The sequence below is a fragment of the Ambystoma mexicanum genome, chromosome 4p, assembly GCF_040938575.1.
Source record: "Ambystoma mexicanum isolate Mex_15411 chromosome 4p, UKY_AmexF1_1, whole genome shotgun sequence".
Lineage (NCBI taxonomy): Eukaryota > Metazoa > Chordata > Amphibia > Caudata > Ambystomatidae > Ambystoma > Ambystoma mexicanum.
The window spans coordinates 99385353-99406110 of record NC_090927.1 but is presented as its reverse complement, the minus strand read 5'-3'; the positions used below and the strand labels follow the sequence as shown (position 1 = coordinate 99406110).

Sequence of the window (20758 nt, the reverse complement as noted above, 5' to 3'; positions counted from 1 at the left end):
ATGCTGATACTGCAAAATGGGGGAAAAATAACCTGAAATTATGGGGGGAAAAATTGCAATTTTACAATGTGTCTGCTCCCAAAGGACCTTTATTTATGCAGTCTTCTCCGCTGCAAGTTAAAAAAAAGTATGTATGAAAACAACATTGAATGGTTGGTAAGAGTCCTTCTATGGGGTGAAGTGAAGCACCCCTTTTTCCAGACTGGATACTTTGTAAGAAAGTTAGAGAATTTCAGATTGTCTTACCCATGCCCACCTGATTACCCTCAAGCTTTTGTCTGGAGCGACTCCGGACATTGGATTTGCCAACAGGGGAGTTACCCCCCAAGCTGGATTCTGCTTGACAAACGGTGTTGTGCCACCCTGCTTGCCGGATATGTCGGTGTCTCTGTGTACAATGCCAGGGAGAGCTAGTGCTCCACCGACGGTGCCCTCTATGGTTAGCATTGGTGTAGCCGGATGAAGAAGGCATGTATCCGGAGAAGTCCAGATGTGCAAAAGCAGCAGGTATGGTTGAATTTCAGTACAGCATGACAGACAAGAGCCATAGCCAGCCCGCCTGCTAAATACTTACTAGACAATAGAGGTGATATGCGAAGTGAGGACTGGGTGGAGCTCCCCCAATTCTTAGGCTCCTCAAAGATGTGCCTATATTGGTGTCCACCGTGATAGCTCTACCTGAGGGGAAAAGATCATGTCTGAAGGAGAAAAGAAAACTAATTGAGAACATTAAATTGGATTCTTATACCACGCAGAAGTCAGGGACCGGTATTGAATCCGTGCTTCATTGTTTTGTTTCCAAGACAAGCACTTTGCCCCTGAGCTATCCTCCCGTTGCCCCTGAGCTATCCCCCCGGCCCAGAAGAGGACAGAGGAATGGCCAATGGCACTGGGTGCGAAATTCACTAATGTACAGTGAAGAATGACTTGTCATTCAGCTGGTGCAGCCAAGCGGGACTTCCCCTAATGGCTACTCAACAAAGCATAGTGTGTCTGAGCTATCTGTCGCCAATGTCCATGCATGGCTGAGGCCTTTGAAATAATGGCCTACCTCGGTACTGTGAGGCAACTGGGGGATCCCTGTACCATGAGATGGATGGGTGGTGGTTGCTGAGAAGCTGGGTGGACTTCCCTGTGACTTGTGTTGACTTGTGTTGAAGACCTAACCTGGCACCCTGTGACAATGTGTATACCCTTTCTGTGTGTTAGTCTCCATAGGAAGGTTGCACTGGTGTCGTTTTTCGGCCAGTGTGTATTATTCTTGGATCAGCTGTGCCTTGATTTATATGAAAGATCCTGCTGTTGTGTACTTTCTTTCTGAATAAACCTTTACATACACCAAAACATACGCACGTGCAAAGCCGTCACGTGTCATGTGGCTGTCACGTGCTTCTTTGCCATGAGTCCCTTCAGGCATATTTCCATTCAAGCCACAAGGTAATAAGGCTAATGGGCCATGCTGAGGGTGGGGAATTGTGCAGTGGGGCAGCATGAGCGGGTTGCGCACAGCACTCGCTGCGCTCTATAATAGAGCGAGTTCTCAATGGAAGAGCATATGGTTATCGTGGGTAGACGCTAGAATGAGGGCTTAGAATAGATCATGCTTACAGAATCCATACCACGATGCATTCATGCTAGCGCAAAGGGCCTTATGGCGTGAACACCTGTTCCGCGGCATGCAACATATGCCGTGAATCTGAGGCTGCGGCACAGAAGGCCCATCGAGCAGCAGGGAAATCTTCTCATAAAAGGGACAGGGACACCTGGATAAAGCCGCTGAACCTTGCAAGGTACCACGCCTAGAAAGGAACCTCAATGGCCTTTCAACCTCACCCTGATCTACCTGGCCTTCCCGCTCCCTCTTTCACCTTGCAATCCACACAACCTCCAACTAAGACCCAACAGCCAGCAGCGTGGCTGCTTAAACAGCACGTGCCACTCACCAACTACTCCTATTTACCCTTTCATCCCACCATGTGGCATTCCCACACTCACAATCGTAGGGTGAATCTTGGTAATACACACAAGAGCACCACACCACACTCCAGCAGACCACAGATCAAAACCCATGCCACATCTACGAAACCAAGAAACCATCCAGGACACACAGGTACGTGTCGTACTCCATGCTTATGGAAGATAGCCGAAGGCACGGCCACTCACCCGCACGCATCTGCTATTATACACTACTTTAAGACACATTGCACAACACTTCTGCCATAAGAATGCAGCCATCCCACAGGACGGAAATGCAGTCTAGCGGGACACATAACGAGTGTCCTGTGCACGCATCCTCTCCACACTACCTCACAGCACACACCCACATGCCACCTCGACATGGGTAGCTAGCAGTGTCTTGGCCTCCCCTACCTACCTTCGTATTGGCTAAAATGCACACACACATTCAAAACTCCTCTGACAAATGTCCCCTTCCTTAGACTTTGGTTCCCCGAGGGCATTCACCCGCTATGCTTTGAGGCCATGCCAATGGGAAAAGGCACTATACAAATGACAAATTACATTACATTACAATCCTGTCCACTAAACATTTTATTCTGAGGGATTCCAGTGCGATATTTGAATTGATCAATACTTAAACCTCCAGAAGGCCACATGGGACCATCTTCCAACTCTCTTCGCTCTGCAAAGCCACTCCTCTATTTCCAATGAGACACCGAGTGGACGTGACTGGACCCCTTCCAATGGCAAGATTCGACTACTGTAGTGAGGATTACACTAACCTGCACAAACATCTGACTGGCAGGCTGTAAACGGTGAAAACCTGGAGGCGAAGGGATTGAAGCGCTTTGAAACACATTGTGTATAGGCGCTATATAGATAAACTATCATATCATATCATATCACAGTGGGGGTTGCAAATGAAGACTCACAGTTACATGCTGAAATTGGCTATCCAATGTGTATAAACTAGCAATCTCTGATCAGTCAACACACACTTTCCAGAAAGGTTCAAACAAGATGACATAAGGGGGTAGAGAGCTCTTGTACCAGCTCAATGCGCCCAGAAGAGCTCAGTGAATCTACCCATTCTTAGGGACAGGTCTGAAAACTACTCAAACACGCCGATGACTGAGGCCTTCGGACAGAACAACTGAATGACACCAGAGCCCGAGTCACACCAGAGATCCTGACTCTTACCTGTTTGCACACCACGAAAAACCCTCTTCACCCACCAAGAAATCCCTCTACCAATGGAAGATGGGTCAGGTGTTCGTTCATAGTTGTTCAGGTGGATGGAATTGGCTAGCAAGCTATGTTTAAGGCAAGGTAAGGTTTATGGACTCCAGCCTCTAGGTGTCGGTCCAGGTATCGCACCCGTGCTGCTCAGAGTTGTCTTGTTTCTAAGACAAGCGTGTATCCCCCAGAGCTAGCCTCCCGGTGACCTGTCCCTCTTTCTAAATGTTACGTTATGCTATGTTATTCTGATTTATACCGCACACTGCTCCCATTTTCATGGTCTCCTGGCACTGTGGTGGATCAGAGAAGGAAGGAGGCCTGGGAGGGCTTGGTGGGATTGAGAGGGAAACGTGCAAGAGAGCTGTGGTGTGTTGTTGGTAGCTTCAGTTCGGAAAAAACTGTCACTATGTGCTGGTTTGTTTTTAGTTGGTAGACGTTGTGTGGGATTTGGTGTATGAGTGTGTATGGGGTGGTTTGTGTGTAATGGGTTTAGTTTCTTGTTGGGTGTTGCATAGTGTGTGCACTTGTCGTGGTTTGTAGGTTTTTGTGTGAGAATTCCTTCGGAGCGAGTGTAGTCTTCAAGCACTAGTGCCACTTGGGACCAAGGCTCTTGAAGACGGTCCTCAGGGGTTGGGGGTCACCCTGCAGTTTATTGACTTGAGAGTGGAAGCAGTGAATTCAGGGATTTCGGTGGTAACTGATAAATGTAGCGACATGCCCATTCGTGTCTAGGCCAGTGATTTCAGAGTTTCCGGTGGTAACTGATAAATGTAACGTCAGTCCATTAGTGTCTAGGCCAGTGAATTCAGGGATTCCCGTGGTAACTGATAAATGTAGCTTCATTCAATTTGCATCAGGACCAGCGAATTGAGGGACTCTGGTGTTAACTGATAAATGTAACGTCAGTCCATTTGCGGCTAGGAGAGTGTATTCAGGGATTCCTGTGGTAACTGATAAATGTAGTGACATGTCAATTTGTGTCTAGGCCAGTGAATTCAGGGATTCCTTTGGTCTCTGATACATGTAACATCAGTCAATTCGCGTCTAGGCCATTGAATTCAGGGATTCCAGAGGTAACTGATAAATGTAGCGGCATGTCCATTCGCGTCTAGGCCAGTGAATTCAGGGATTCCAGAGGTAACTGATAAATGTAGCGGCATGTCCATTCGCGTCTAGGCCAGTGAATTCAGGGATTCCAGAGGTAACTGATAAATGTAGCGGCATGTCCATTCGCGTCTAGGCCAGTGAATTCAGGGATTCCAGAGGTAACTGATAAATGTAGCGGCATGTCCATTCGCGTCTAGGCCAGTGAATTCAGGGATTCCAGAGGTAACTGATAAATGTAGCGGCATGTCCATTCGCGTCTAGGCCAGTGAATTCCAGAGGTAACTGATAAATGTAGCGGCATGTCCATTCGCGTCTAGGCCAGTGAATTCCAGAGGTAACTGATAAATGTAGCGGCATGTCCATTCGCGTCTAGGCCAGTGAATTCAGGGATTCCAGAGGTAACTGATAAATGTAGCGGCATGTCCATTCGCGTCTAGGCCAGTGAATTCAGGGATTCCAGAGGTAACTGATAAATGTAGCGGCATGTCCATTCGCGTCTAGGCCAGTGAATTCAGGGATTCCAGAGGTAACTGATAAATGTAGCGGCATGTCCATTCGCGTCTAGGCCAGTGAATTCAGGGATTCCAGAGGTAACTGATAAATGTAGCGGCATGTCCATTCGCGTCTAGGCCAGTGAATTCAGGGATTCCAGAGGTAACTGATAAATGTAGCGGCATGTCCATTCGCGTCTAGGCCAGTGAATTCCAGAGGTAACTGATAAATGTAGCGGCATGTCCATTCGCGTCTAGGCCAGTGAATTCCAGAGGTAACTGATAAATGTAGCGGCATGTCCATTCGCGTCTAGGCCAGTGAATTCAGGGATTCCAGAGGTAACTGATAAATGTAGCGGCATGTCCATTCGCGTCTAGGCCAGTGAATTCAGGGATTCCAGAGGTAACTGATAAATGTAGCGGCATGTCCATTCGCGTCTAGGCCAGTGAATTCAGGGATTCTGGTTGTTTATGCTTATTTATCACACGCTCAAAGCCAAAGGCATAAGAGCACTCATGCGGATTAAAGTAGATTGACAAGCAGTATTTGTCATTACTAGTAATTGTAATTGTTTATTTGTAAAGCGGTTATACACAAGTGAAGTGCTTCAAAGCGGGAAGGGAACACGGGAATGCAGTCGTCATTCTTGGGCCTTGAACATTCCGAATGATCTTAACAAAAAACTAGCATACTAGGCCAGAGGCATTTCAACTAGTGCAAGTGCATGCCAGAAAGGAATGAGGAAAGGGCGGTACGAGAAGATCATACAACCAATAAACTTCCGTACTATGCCTACCGACTAGTCAGATAGTGCAAGTGCATTATACAGCAAGGGGGAGAAGGGGGAGAAAGGGAGAAGGGCATATAGAACATGAAACTACTGCATTTGGCCTGGCAACATTTCAGATTGATTGGTTGTTGGTCATCATGAATGCGCCTATGCCCGAGTATTTAAGGCACAACCAAGCTAGGGAGGGGAGACAGAGGGAGGGAGGACAGACACACTTGCTAGGCCTAGGAGATGAGTAAGAAAGATGTAAGAGAAATACATGTGTTTTTAGTGCTCTCCTAGTTACTCAGTTTACGTTCAGATCTTAAAGCATAAGGAAGTTTGTTCCAGAGTCTGGTGCCCTGAACTGCGAAGCTTCTGCCACCAGCATAGTGCAGATTAAACCTGTGGCAGTGGCCATGTTCATGTCAGCCAAGATGCATTCATTGTAATCCAGGCTTGGTGAGGGCCATTAATGAGTACTGGCCTTCCCTGACTTGATAAAGCGTACTCAACACTGCACTCATTCTCAGCTTCACTCACACCCTCTCAGTTACACAATCATCCACTCAACCACACCTTTTTTTGCAATAAATGTCTTACACAATCACCCACACCGTCACACCGTTTCACAATCATTTTCTTACACAATCAACCACTTATAAAATCATGTGTTCACGAATCAGTTTACCCACTCATTGACTTACAGACAAATTCACCTAAACAATAATTCACCGACCGCAACACTATTTTATTTTATTTATTTTATCAGAATTTCTGTTGCTGGCCTTAACCAATAGGTCTTGGAACATTTTACAAGGTTCACATGCTCAAAAGGTGGGTGGGAGGTGAAACAGAAGTTATGAAATGTTTATGGGATGAGATGGGAAGCTTAGTATAGACACGGGATAGCGGGGAAGGGGCTGGCTTGTGTTTGGGGAGACAGGTGTGTTTTGAGACTCCTTTGTAAAGTGGTGCTGGAGGTTGCTGCAAGGACCAGCCCATTCATTCAATAACCCACACAAGACCTCACGGCAATTTCCCCAATAACACATTTATGTTGTGTAAGAATGGAAAGGTCTTTGTCAGAGCCCCCTGACATTCCTAGGTGAAATGGATTTCGTGTTCACCCAAATGGAGGGAGACATCCTCACGTTTGCCTATCGATTCTACTAGTTCGGCTTTAGTATAAATGACCAAAAGACGTTAGACAAAACCATTTGGTGGAGCTTATAGACTCCATTTTGCGCGTCCCAGAAACGCCATCTTTTACTAGGCCCCGTCATGATTTTGCAAAAGCCTTCTTTCCCGCAGCCCGGCTCCGCACACAGTGAGCCCCGCCAACCCCCTCCTCCTGCCAGCTCTGCTCAGACCCATTTCTCACGGACGCGCTTGGCCATGTACTGTTGCAAATACTCAGTATCCTTCTCTCTTCCTCTGAGCTCATTGCCCTGCGTGTGACCAGAGCCAGCTCTGGCCTGCGTGTCCATCCGTCTCCACAAACCTACCTGTGCCACCTCGACCCCCACCTTTAGGACTTACAGCTTGCAGACCCTTTGCCCACATACCTTTCCCTCTCTTTGAAGTAACTGCTGGATGACCCTTCCCCTCTGGACCTCCCTCGATTGCCCACCACATACCTAATCCAGTGTGACCATATATCCTTCTGTAAAACCAACACCCATTCGTCCACGCGTGTGAATCATGAGGCACCAAGACATCAGAAACGAGGGTACACGGAACCCGTGCCCCCATAAAAGCCTGGGTTGGAATGTACATATCTCGATCACCTTTTATAGCCTCCACCATTTGAATGATAACCCCATGTCTAAAATGTATCTTTGCATGTCAATGGTGACTGTGTAGTATAGATTTAGTTAACATCTGCGCCTGAATGCAGGGTGTCCCGTCTGGTGCACGTGAAAAATGCAAAAAAAACCAAAAATCAAAATCCAACCAGATTAGCTAGAGGAATAAGACCTTCACCCCCCCCCCCCCCCCGTGAAGATGAGCCCAGCTGACCCGCGTGCTGCAGGAGTGGCACCCAACCCCCGCGCGGTCAGCGCCTCCCCTTCCATACGGCACTGATGACTCAACCCAATTGTTTCCTTCAATGTCCTGTCGTGATGCGATGTCACTTGTGATGGATTTTCCCTTTAAAACGTATTGTTCATGTAATGTTTGGCAGAGCGCTCTCAGGGCAGCAGAGTTCTTTGCATGCACAACTCTATACAAACTTTGTTCAACTTGCAATCTTTCTCCTGGCCTCATTCCCTACTGGGGTGTGTCCTTAATTGATATTATTTTCGTGGCATGTTGGGACCAGGCGCCTTCAGTTGTCACTCACTCGAAAGCACACTCACTGCAACAATGTGAAGTTATATTGCTCAATCATTTACATATCACAAGAATCAAATTGTACAAATGTTGCATTTTCTGCAGTGGGCACATTCACTTCCTGAGCTGTCTGTGTTTTACTAATCCGAATTCTGGCATAGCTAACTCAGCCTTTCACACTTCTAAGTGTAAAACAGGACGCAGTAATAATGTAATGTGTAATAATGACCTTACCTATCAGAGATTTCAGAGTCGGCCAGCTAATGCTATACTATAATTGTAATGGATAAAGGTGATATTGACCAGGCGCCATTCTATATTTCAAGTACAGCCTCTGGGTTTGTGTGAGATCATTTCCGCAAGTTAAGTTTTTCCAATTCAAGTTTTAAAACAGCACAGACAATGCTATGCTATCTTCTACGCAAGCATCACCAGAATTAGCTGCCTGCAGACCCTTGATTGGCTCAGCGCGATGCTAAAATTAAGATACGTATGCACTCAAACCTTGGCGTTCACGATCACCATCTGTTCGCCAGGAGCAGTCTGCACGACCTTCCTGGCAATATGTTCAGATGCCGCTGTAGGCTCCAGCGGTGCTGTGTGCAGTCAGCTGCGCCGCCCACATTGGGGAACCAGCCCAAAGCACCGCCTCCCATTAGCCGCCGTGCACAGGGTTCCTACAGCACATGGCCGTTATTTCCTGAGTGTGCTTCAGTAATCCCGGCGCTGCCTGCTGCAAACGCCGCTTCATCGCAAACTGAGTGAATACTGCAGCTGGAAAACCTGCAGCTGCAGCAAGAGAACACGGTGCTCGGAACCCACCTGGGAGCTGCATTTCAAAGGCGTCCCTGCTTTGCTATAAGTATCTGCTGCTCTCTATTTACAAAGTGTGCACGTAGAGCTGACTTTAACAAGAAGAACCACAGTGCAAACAAATACATATCTTGTGACAGTTCCAGAGAATGCACCTAACACCGAGCTTGATGGGACCACTTCCGCAGGGAGTCATTCACTGCCATTTTTTGCACGGCACTGAGTATTGTAATTCAGCCGGGTTTGCATCCGTACCGTTTTTGCAAGAAAAAGAAACTGATGCACAATTTGAAAATCGTAGATGCCCAGGATCACACAATGTGGCCTAGCTGGAAAGATGTATTAGCACTCCAGTCCCCTCGGCTTACAGCAGTGGTCTTCAAACGTTTTAGGCCTGCCCTCCCCCAAGCAAAATGTGGGCAGGGCGGGCCCCGCAAAAATGCCAAATGGACAGTAAGTCCGAATGGCTAGGGACTGTTGCGTGCCGTTGCTGCAAACTACTCCCAGTGTAGTCCCTGGTCTTCCCCACCTACTCCCATCACAGCAAGAGCTTCCTGGTTCATGCACATGTGTGCAGGTAACGTGCGTCTGGGTGCTGGAACGCCCTGTTCCAGGCTGCTCTGTCCATATGTGTGACGAGGCGCAGGGGCTCCCCCTTGCACATACACACATGCGGTTCCCCAGAAGCATTTCCAATGAGCTACGCAAGGTTTGAGAAGCAAAACGCCCCCATCCTTGCATGGCTCAGTGAGCATGTGTGGTTGGGGAGCTGAACTGTCAAAGGGAAACACTGTTTTCCTTTGAGAGTTCAGCCAGCCCAGAGCACTACCTCAGCTGGAAAAAGCAGCCGAGGGAGTGCTCAGTGTTTCACTGGGCTGGCACCTCGACTCCTCTATAATGAGTGAGGGGGCCACTGGGTGGACGCCCCCCGCCCATTATGAATGAGCTTCCAGACTCGGAATGGCCAATAGGGCAATATCCGTACCAAAAGTGCAAAATGCTAGTGTAGGCCAGTCAAAATGGGCCACTTTTTTGGCCAATGTGGGCCAGTTTGATGAGTTACTTCACTATGCAGCTAGTAGTTATGACCATTGTTGGCTAACAGAGAAGCACCAGGTGTGACTGCTGGACCATGGTAGGCTTTCCTAGAGGTGCTGTAGGACTAAGGCAGTTCCCTTTGTAAGTTTAGCATCACAATAACACTTAATAAACAATTTTGAGTCTGAAGCGAAGCGAGCAAACAGAGCTGCTTAAAAGGTTGCGACCTGTGAAAGACAATGCCCCAGCTCTGTCTTTGTTCCATTGGAAGCAACGTGCAGGTAAAGAGCTGTGCCTGCTCCACTACAACCATAGTCTGTACTGGACTACGGCTCCCATGATTCTTCACCAATGACTATGCAGAATTGATATTACGGGAGTTGTAGTCCATAACATCTGGAGGGCCGCATGATGAAGAACCGTGTATAGGATTATTTTATCTGTTGGCAAAAGTGGCATCAGTTGAAAGAACTTTGGTTAAGCTGGTAGCTAGATATCTGTTCTAGGCAGTGCCAAGTAGAGTGTTAGAGCTGTGCAAAGAACAACCAAGCAATGCCAGCCTCGCCAACCGTGCCATCAACACTAGCGGCCTGTGGATGACACTGCTGATTGTGCCATCAAGTGAGCAGGGGTGTTAACTTTTGGTTTCCCAGAGGGGGCCGGAAGGGGGGGAACAAAAAAAACGTCCCATTGCAACCTACAGGGACTTTCTTGCAATTGACCTTTCCTGTGGTGCTCCTGGGCCCCGGAGCATCCACATACTCGGTGCCCTTGCAAGTGAGGTCCCTCAGCATCGCCTGTAAGGCCTGCAACGAAGATCCAGTAGCGTGTGGGTAGCCTGGAAGGGCTAGATAAAGGAGGAGGTGTGCCGATTAATGTAAATAGTGATTGGAGGGCGGCAACTAAGATTCAATGCAAGGTAGGATGAACAGATTGTTTTGAAAACGGGAAGGCAATAGATATAAAAGCAGGACTACCGTTTTAGCGGATATAATCACAAAAGAAGGACTAAAACACAAATAGGGCTCCGATAAAATGGCAGTCCTACTTCTATGTTGTTGGCCTGTAAAATGCAAAGTACAAGGGTGTATTCACAGGCACAGAACTCTCATGGAGGAGAGAACGGGGAGGAAATGGGGGTGTGAAAAGCAAGCCGGGATGTACCAATCAGTTCCTGGCACTCATCCTTCCAATCCCAGGACAGGGTTTTAAAACTTGAATAACTCCCGGGAAGCCGGGATTAAGGGGCAAATACCGGGACAGTCCCAGCAAAACCGGGACTTCTGGTCACTCTAATTCAAGATCATATGTGTACGATTGAAGAATACTGGTGAGGTATTTACTGGATGCCCAGTGCACCCCTACAGCAGTGGGGTCCACTGTCTGAGAACAAGGGCTAGTCAAATGCCTACCGTGGAAACGGTGGGTGGGGGCAGAGGAGTCACTTCTACACATGGACCGTGGGCTTTTTTGGTAAAACAAATACAGGACTTGGGTCACTAGGGGCCAGATAGTGGAATCAGAAAACACAATATGAAGTATTTTACACCAAGCAAAGAGAAATACACCAACACGGGCTTGTAAAGATTCCCAGAATCTTTATTGCAACACTGAACAGTTTACAAAACAAGGTACACAAATAGCTATTTGGCCGTCAATACATCACAAAGACCACCAGCAGGGTTCAATGTGAGCAGTGAACAGGAATTGCTAGCTGGACATCGGCATATTTATACAGGTTCTTCATAACGATGTCCAGCCTCTTACGAGTTAATCATGTACTGGGCTAGGGTTCGTGCCAGGTTCATTCCTAATTTACATATTTCGTGCATGTGGTTTACTTCTTAATACATTTACTAACAAGTATTACTATTCTCTGGATGTGACTTTACACTCTTTACACATTTGCTTCAATGCAGGTCAAACAGATGTTTCACATATCGTCTTTAGATAGCGTTATTGTTCTTGTATACTTGTAGGTTAACATCGCCGATTCAAGTAATCCCCTGATCCCGAGGTCAACAAAAGACAAGGGCCCTCATTAGGACCTTGGCGGAGAACCATGGTGCTATTAGCACCATGGTCCATGGCGCTAAATTGCCAACTCCGCCATGGTGGTTGGCGGACTTACCGCCCCATTCCGACCTTGGTGGGGCGGTAAGTCCCCAATCCCCATTTACCCTTCCCCATTCCCATTTTTGCCCCATAGGGCATAATGGGAGTGGGGAAGGCGTTAATTACGCCACCGTAAATTACGGTGGCGTAATTAACAACAAGGTCCCTTAGCGCCATGGATTTTAACGCCTGCAAAAAGCAGGCGTTAAAATCACCATGGCGCTACGGGAACTCGTACTCAGGCGGTAAGGGTCGGCGAAGTTTACGCCGGCGTAAACCCCTTACCGCCTGGGTCGTAATGAGGGCCAAGGTCTACATGACCCTAACATGTAGCCTGCAGGCAGGTTGGACATTAACTCACCTACAGAGGTTGAAGGGGTTAAAGTGAAAACAAGAGGACACAGGTCGGCCATTTTAGGCCACAGGGTGACTTTGCACGATAAACCAAAATGGCGGTCTAACCTAAAATGGAGGTTTGATTAACTTAAGGTCACGACCTTGCAATACGGATTTCCTCGCAAAGCGACTGGGCATAGGCCAACATATACAATGAAGACGAAACAATATTATATCAGTTTCGACAAGATGACCCCATACCACCAGGACCCCACATTTCCAGTCCTGGGGATTCATTTAGCAACCAAATGCATTCTGGGATTGGAGTCCCGGTTCACCATGAATTGATGGATTGCTCTCAAGGAATTGTGAAAGAGAGACATAAAACAGACGAAACGGATATCACGTGCTCACACCTTAGGCCGCCCCCGAGGGAAACGCAACTATTCTCTCTCCTTGTGACCTCTCCATCTTGCCCACCAGTGAACAAAGGTCAGCAGCAGGATCAATGGGTTTGATGATAAAAGCAGAAGAAACGTTCCGTGTTCAGCATGTGTGAACATATAGCTCACCCGCGCAGAGATTAAGTTAACCCCTGTCAGGGGGGGTCATGTTTCACCCAGTGCTGTATTTCTGTGCAGGTTTAATTTTCCTGGTATTAATGTCAGACTGCAAATCCCAGAATGCAAAAAGAAAATGCTTCCACCTTGTATTTGTATTTGTTAATTATTTGTATTGTGCACCGAACCCTGGGGTAACTGGGCACTGGAAAAAACGTAAGCATTACATACAGGATAAAAAGCAAAAATACAGTAAGAGTTAAGAGGACCAATAGTTACAGATAGGTCTGAAGTCAAGAAGCATTTACAGAGTAAGCATAAGTGCTTTAGGCAAAGCATATGATGGAAGTTCGGGGTGGTAGCAAGAGACAGACGAGGGGACCTTATTGGAGAGGCTTGTTGCTCAACCAGTTTTTTATTTCGGACTTGAATGTCGGGAAGGAGGGTTCTTGTCTGTAAGAGAGGGGTATGGAGTTGCAGCATTTGGCTGCTTGGACTTGGAAGCTGGCTCCTCCCGCAGTTTTTAGGCTAAACCTAGGTACTGCAAGACAAACATATAAATGAATAGGTCCAGAAGGCGCTATGCTCATACACATATACTCCCAAGGAAGCCAACGCTTGGAAGCCAGGCCCCCCGCACTTTCGTCTGACTCAGCAGCCGCGGGTCAGCACCAGCAGCGCTGCGCAGAGGCAGCATTCTCTGCCATTCGTAGAGCTGTGCAAGCCTTGGTGTTTTTCCGCTGGGATACCTCCCTGGAATTGGCCTTTTACAACTGAGATGCCTCCACTGTGAGGATAATATTGAGATCAGCCCTTGCGGCACATGCATCCCTAGCACTGTACCTGTGAAATGTATTTACTCATAGCATAGACGTCACCTCACGCAGAACCCCGTCCTGATGAAGGCCGTGTTTAAAGATGAGGCACACCTAGCCCTCCGATAAACGGCTGAAACACCACTCCCTTAACTTACAGCAGATCCATGCTGTTTTACACAAGCCAAATGATTTTTGTGTTCTGTACAATCGGTGCTTAAAGTGGGCCAGGGCCTGCAGCGGCCGGGCTCCGGCAGTCTGCAAAAAGTGGGACTGAGCCGGGGCCCTGCCGGGGCCCCCGTCCTACCGCAACATTGGCAGGATGCATTATCCCGTCGCGGCCGCGACGGGAGATGCGCCTGCCATGAAGTCAGACGAGCAGACAGAAGTGGCAGCCAGCCACAGCGACGCTGTGACTGGCTGCCACTTCCGTCAGTCATAGTAACTGCCTTTGGTGACCCCTCGCGCGAGAGGTCACCAGAGGCAGTTACTGTCCCTTTGTTTCTATTGTGCTATTTACAGCGTAGAGCTGAGAGTAAGAGGCACAACAGGAGTGGAGACTAAAGGGTGTTAATGGTTGACCCATTAACCCCATGACAGGACTCAAAAGGTGCCCAGCCTTCTATGCCACGGCTTGGTTTTGGAAGATACCAGACACCTTGGGAAGCGGGACACCCAGGGGGGCAGCCGGATGCGTGGCAGGAGAGGCACACAATGCGGGAGGGGTGCGGGGGGGTGGGAGTGGGGGGGGAGTGGAGGGGCAGTGACAGATGTCAGAATAAGTACAGGCGGGTGGGACAGGTGAGGGAATGCGGGGAGGCGGGAGGCATTCTGAGGGGGCAGAGGAGGAGTGCACTCAAGTGAGAGGAGGAGGGGCAAGGGAGGAAGGAATGAGAGGCTAGGAGAAGAAAGAAAGAAAACAAGAAAGAAAGAAGGAAAGAAAGAAAGAAAGAAAGAAAGAAAGAAAGAAAGAAAGAAAGAAAGAAAGAAAGAAAGAAAGAAAGAAAGAAAGAAAGAAAGAAACAAAGAAAGAAACAAACAAAGGATGGCAGGTGTTGGCCTGGGAAGTTATTTTAGGGGCCGTTATAGCATTTGCATTAACAGAACAGAGCTGAGAACGGACGCAGAGGTGTTTAACAACTTTGGCCTATCAGTGGAACCCAAACACACACACCACCCTTGCCCCGCTCCTCCCCTGCTCCCACCCCCTCTTCCTCACACGGTCATAACCGTCTCTTATTTCTTGCACAACACCCCCTGCAAGCAGGCATCGTGCCCTCCACTCCAGAGGACACTCCAGTGCATTTAAAAACAGAACCATTTGTAAACTTTTCTGTTTGCTTGTTGGGGTGGGGGGATATGAGGGCCCCCGGTAGTGTGCTTTCGTAGCCAACATCTTCCGTCACTTTACCCTGTCAGCAGCACACCCACGTGCAGGTGCTGGGCTCTGCAACCATGCCCTGGCCGCATTGGGCAATGGGAGTGGTATAAACACTTTTTTATGTTGAGCCCCCTAAATAAAAAAAGTTGTTGGTAGGCCCCCCTCCCCGAATGCAAGGACTGCTTCATTTTTATATTAAAAGCAGTCCACTTTATCTTTTTAAAAAGCCTCACCCTCAACAGTGCAGTTAAATGATTTGCCCAGGACCACACGTTTTGGTTGTACCAGCAGTGTTGCAGTATACGCTTAGTTATATAGACGAGACCACCCCTGTTAATTTTTACATGCTCTTCTTTAGGCCACGCCTTCATGTTTTAGGTCACACCCATCAGGAAAGCCACGCCCCCAAATGAGCCCCCCGCCCTCAATTTCTTACCCCACTTAAAGCACTGGATACAGCCATCACTCAGCGACTCCTGGCTGGGCATCACAACATCCCTGGATGCTAATTGGAAAACTGAAACTATAAGCCACACAATGAAAAGTGATGTTGAACATAGAACCAGGTCTGGATAAAGGTGCCCCCATGACTTGGTGCCACTTGGCACTATACAACCAGGACTGGATAAAGGTGCCCCCATGACTTGGTGCCACTTGGCACTATACAACCAGGACTGGATAAAGGTGCCCCCATGACTTGGTGCCACTTGGCACTATACAACCAGGACTGGATAAAGGTGCCCCCATGACTTGGGGGCCAATTGGCAATATACAACCAGGACTGGATGAAGCTGCCACGCATTACCTGGGGGGGCACTTGGCACTATAAAACCAGGACTGGATGAAGGTGCCACGCATGACCTGGGGGGCCACTTGGCATTATAAAACCAGGATTGGGTGAAGGTGCCACGCATGACCTGGGGGGCAACTTGGCACTATACAACCAAGACTGGGTGGCTGAAGGTGCCATGCATGACTTGGGGGCCACTTGGCACTATACAACCAGGACTGGGTGGATGAAGGTGCCACGCATGACTTGGGGGCCACTTGGCACTATACAACCAGGTCTGGATGGATGAAGGTGCCAGGCATGACCTGGGGGGCCACTTTGCACTATAAAACCAGTTATGGATGAAGGTGCCACGCATGACCTGGGGGGCCACTTGGCACTATACAACCAGGACTGGGTGAAGGTGCCACGCATGACCTGGGGGGCAACTTCGCACTATACAACCAGGACTGGGTGAAGGTGCCACGCATGACCTGGGGGGCAACATGGCACTATACAACCAGGACTGGGTGGATGAAGGTGCCATGCATGACTTGAGGGGCCACTTTGCACTATAAATCCAGGACTGGATGAAGGTGCCACCCATGACCTGGGGGGGCCACTTGGCACTATACAACGAGGACTGGATGAAGGTGCCACGCATGACTTGGGGGCCACTTGGCACTATAAAACCAGAACTGGGTGAAGGTGCCACGCATGACCCGGGGGGCAACTTGGCACTATACAACCAGGACTGGGTGAAGGTGCCACGCATGACCTGGGGGGCAACATGGCACTATACAACCAGGACTGGGTGGATGAAGGTGCTACGCATAACTTGGGGGGCACTTGGCACTATACAACCAGGACTGGGTGAAGGTGCCACGCATGACTTGGGGGCCACCTGGCACTATACAACCAGGACTGGGTGGATGCAGGTGTCACGCATGACTTGGGGGCCACTTGGCACTATACAACCAGGACTGGGTTGATGCAGGTGCCACGCATCACTTGGCACTATACAACCAGGACTGGGTGAAGGTGCCACGCATGACCTGGGGGGCCACTTGGCACTATAAAACCAGGACTGGATGAAGGTGCCACGCATGACCTGGGGGGCCACTTGGCACTATACAACCAGGACTGGGTGAAGGTGCCACGCATGACCTGGGGGGCAACTTGGCACTATACAACCAAGACTGGGTGGATGAAGGTGCCATGCATGACTTGGGGGCCACTTGGCACTATACAACCAGGACTGGGTGGATGAAGGTGCCACGCATGACTTGGGGGCGACTTGGCACTATACAACCAGGTCTGGATGGATGAAGGTGCCAGGCATGACCTGGGGGGCCACTTGGCACTATAAAACCAGGACTGGATGAAGGTGCCACGCATGACCTGGGGGGCCACTTGGCACTATACAACCAGGACTGGGTGAAGGTGCCACGCATGACCTGGGGGGCAACTTTGCACTATACAACCAGGACTGGGTGGATGAAGGTGCCATGCATGACTTGAGGGGCCACTTTGCACTATAAATCCAGGACTGGATGAAGGTGCCACGCATGACCTGGGGGGCCACTTGGCACTATACAACGAGGACTGGATGAAGGTGCCACGCATGACTTGGGGGCCACTTGGCACTATAAAACCAGAACTGGGTGAAGGTGCCACGCATGACCCGGGGGGCAACTTGGCACTATACAACCAGGACTGGGTGAAGGTGCCACGCATGACCTGGGGGGCAACATGGCACTATACAACCAGGACTGGGTGGATGAAGGTGCTACGCATAACTTGGGGGGCACTTGGCACTATACAACCAGGACTGGGTGAAGGTGCCACGCATGACTTGGGGGCCACCTGGCACTATACAACCAGGACTGGGTGGATGCAGGTGCCACGCATGACTTGGGGGCCACTTGGCACTATACAACCAGGACTGGGTTGATGCAGGTGCCACGCATGACTTGGTGGCCACTTGGCACTATACAACCAGGACTGGGTGAAGGTGCCACGCATGACCTGGGGGGCCACTTGGCACTATAAAACCAGGACTGGATGAAGGTGCCACGCATGACCTGGGGGGCCACTTGGCACTATACAACCAGGACTGGGTGGATGAAGGTGCCATGCATGACTTGGGGGCCACTTGGCACTATAAAACCAGGACTGGATGAAGGTGCCACGCATGACTTGGGAGCCACTTGCCACTATAAAACCAGGACTGGGTGAAGGTGCCACGCATGACCTGGGGGGCAACTTGGCACTATACAACCAGGACTGGGTGGATGAAGGTGCCACGCATGACTTGGGGGGCATTTGGCACTATACAACCAGGACTGGGTGAAGGTGCCACGCATGACCTGGGGGGCCACTTGGCACTATACAACCAGGACTGGGTGGCTGAAGGTGCCACGCATGACTTGGGGGGCACTTGGCACTATACAACCAGGACTGGGTGAAGGTGGCACGCATGACCTGGGGGCCACTTGGCACTATACAACCAGGACTGGGTGAAGGTGCCACGCATGACCTGGGCGGCCAGTTGGCACTATAAAACCAGGACTGGGTGAAGGTGCCACGCATGACCTGGGGGGCAACTTGGCACTATAAAACCAGGACTGGGTGAATGGGCCACACATCACCTGGGGGGGCACTTGGCACTGCTATTCAGCCCGTTTCGAAGCCCACCCACATTGGACATTTAATGCACCGTGGGCGTCGATATCTGCCAGCGCAGGGCTGGCAGGCAGACTTTCTTTTTCATAGAGCACAGTTGAGAAGTGCCAGACCCAAAGGCCTGGCAGTCAGGTCAAGAGCTATGAATCAATAAGGCCCTCGCTGGGGGGGCATTACCACTTCAGGTAAAAGACTGCACTGCAAGGGCATGACGATGCGCCGACGCATGAGCGAGTTATAAAGGCCTTAGCACCTGAAAACGATGGGACTCGGGGGAGTGGGCGCTCAGTCTTGTGCTTCTTTCAGGAAGAAGAAGTGTGTGAGTGGGCACGCTGTTCTTCTTTCGGGTGAGAATATGGCAGTCGGTATCTGGGGTCTTGGTTTGAGGGTGTGTCTGAGTGGTGAGCTGCGTGAGGGTGCAGCGTGGATGTCTACTGCTTGTGATGGCGTGTACACATGCTGCATGTGTGAGCCGGCATGCATACTAGTGCTGTCATGCCTGTGGTGTACGTGGAATGGTCTTGCCCTGGTTTTTCATGGGGGTCAGTTAGTGAGTTGTCCGGGTGGTGGTGCGCCGCTGGGTCCTCACTCCCTATGCACCTAGTGTCTCAGTTTATGTATATAGTTAATAAAAGTGACTTATCGCAAGTCTGATGCTTGGCTAGTTTCTACACATTCAAATTGATCATCCCAATGCGAACTCTATATAAACAGAGGAGGCAGGGGAGAGAGAGGGGGTGAAGAAGGGAGACTTACGGGTGAGCAGGAGGGAGCTCAAGAAGGATAAAGAGAGGAAGGCTGCGGCAGGTTGAAGATGAGGGGAGTGCAAGATAGAGGAATAGGGAAGGGGGAGTAGGGAAAGAGGTGGGGACCAAAAAGCAGGGTAGAAGAGAGAGCGAAAGGATAAGGATGCCTGAGGGGTGCGAGGAAGGAAGGGTCATGCAGATGAGGGTGGAGACGCGAGGAAGGCTCACTCTGGCCTGCTCCATCTCTCACTCGTCATTGATAGCCCGTCTCTTAACATATAGCCCATCTTCCTATAGACCACACTTTGCAGACAAACTCGCTGATGTCCTCACTGGCCTGTCCTTAGATCACCAACATCTAACTATATTCAGAGATGTTAACATCTGGCTTGAGAATAAAGACATCCTGGTCCCAACATCACTTGAAGTAGACTTTGCCACATAACATCTTAGACACTTGAATAAAGGTCCCACTCACATAGCCAGTCACTCTCTGGATGGTATTTTCTGCAACAAAAATATAATCACTGCCCGCTCTCCAGTGCACCTTTCCTGGGTAGACCACCTCTCCACACCTTTTACAATATCCACAGAGGCACCAACCCTCACCGAACCATCAAAGGAGCCATCAAAAAAGGCCACACACAGGGAAGACATACAGATCAGGACTTCACTAGCAGATCTAGTGGAGATGGGCCGGATCCCAGCTCTGTCCACCACAGTAAGGAATCTATGAACCGCAATGGGCGGCACCATCTCCCTTGAACCACCGGCTTAAGCCATCATCAGAAGCTGCTTCTTCCAACGCTACACTCTACGCCACATCTTACCTTCCTTGATATTCACTCACAGAACCACAGCTGTGACTTCACTAGTACTATCCAGAATAGAGCATGCAAACAGCCTCTATCTCGGAGTCCCAGACTACCTGATTAGGAATTAGGAACAAGTCCAAAATGGAGCGTGCCAAGATTACTCCTCACGATGAAGATATGCAAACATATCACACCAGCACTCCATATCCTGCACTGTCTGTGCATCAAGAATGTGATTTATTTCAAAGCATTGCAGGTTGCACATGCCTCCTACCATGGAAGCCCCCCACCCCTCATTCAGGAGTATGTGTCAACCATAGACTCCATTATGAGCACGAAGGTCCACCTATGCAGCGCTAGTCCCATACCTCAACAATAAGCGTCAAAGGGATCAACATTCTCCTTTGTGTCCCTAAGACTCTGAAATTACCACCGTAAACACCTCACCTGGAAGTGAACTACCTGACGTCCAGGAAACAGTTCATAAGGTCACTGTTCAACCAAACAACTTGGAAAATATGAAAGAAGACAGCAACCAGCTAAAAGCTAGGCAACAGATAGCCTCTGAAACCCAGCACCACAGCGAATGAATTGGACAAGGGGGCCTGGTGCACCAGACAAACATGGCATACAGTGAGAACAGCCCCCTTTCTCCTGCTAGTGAGGAGCATTCACATCCAGCTCCCCACTGCCTACTATAATAGTAATAGGTACTATCTTGTGAAAACAAAATCAAAATATCGAGGCTGAGTACCCCAAAAGGAAATACACCGAACACGGGT

The 20758-nt window shown here is 49.4% G+C and overlaps 1 protein-coding gene across 3 annotated transcripts in view; it reads right to left on the bottom strand.

Moving 5' to 3' along the window:
* The window catches only part of FNDC4 (fibronectin type III domain containing 4), a 761063-nt gene that overhangs the window by 440736 nt on the left and 299569 nt on the right, over window positions 1–20758 (bottom strand). Inside the window, exon 1 of one of the 3 annotated variants that reach the window (XM_069605450.1) lies at window positions 8408–8428. The exons of the other annotated variants lie outside the window; for them this stretch is intronic. The gene's annotated coding sequence lies outside the window, so the exon portion shown is untranslated. Of the gene's footprint in view, window positions 1–8407; window positions 8429–20758 lie in introns of those variants that run through there. 3 annotated transcript variants of the gene reach the window in all.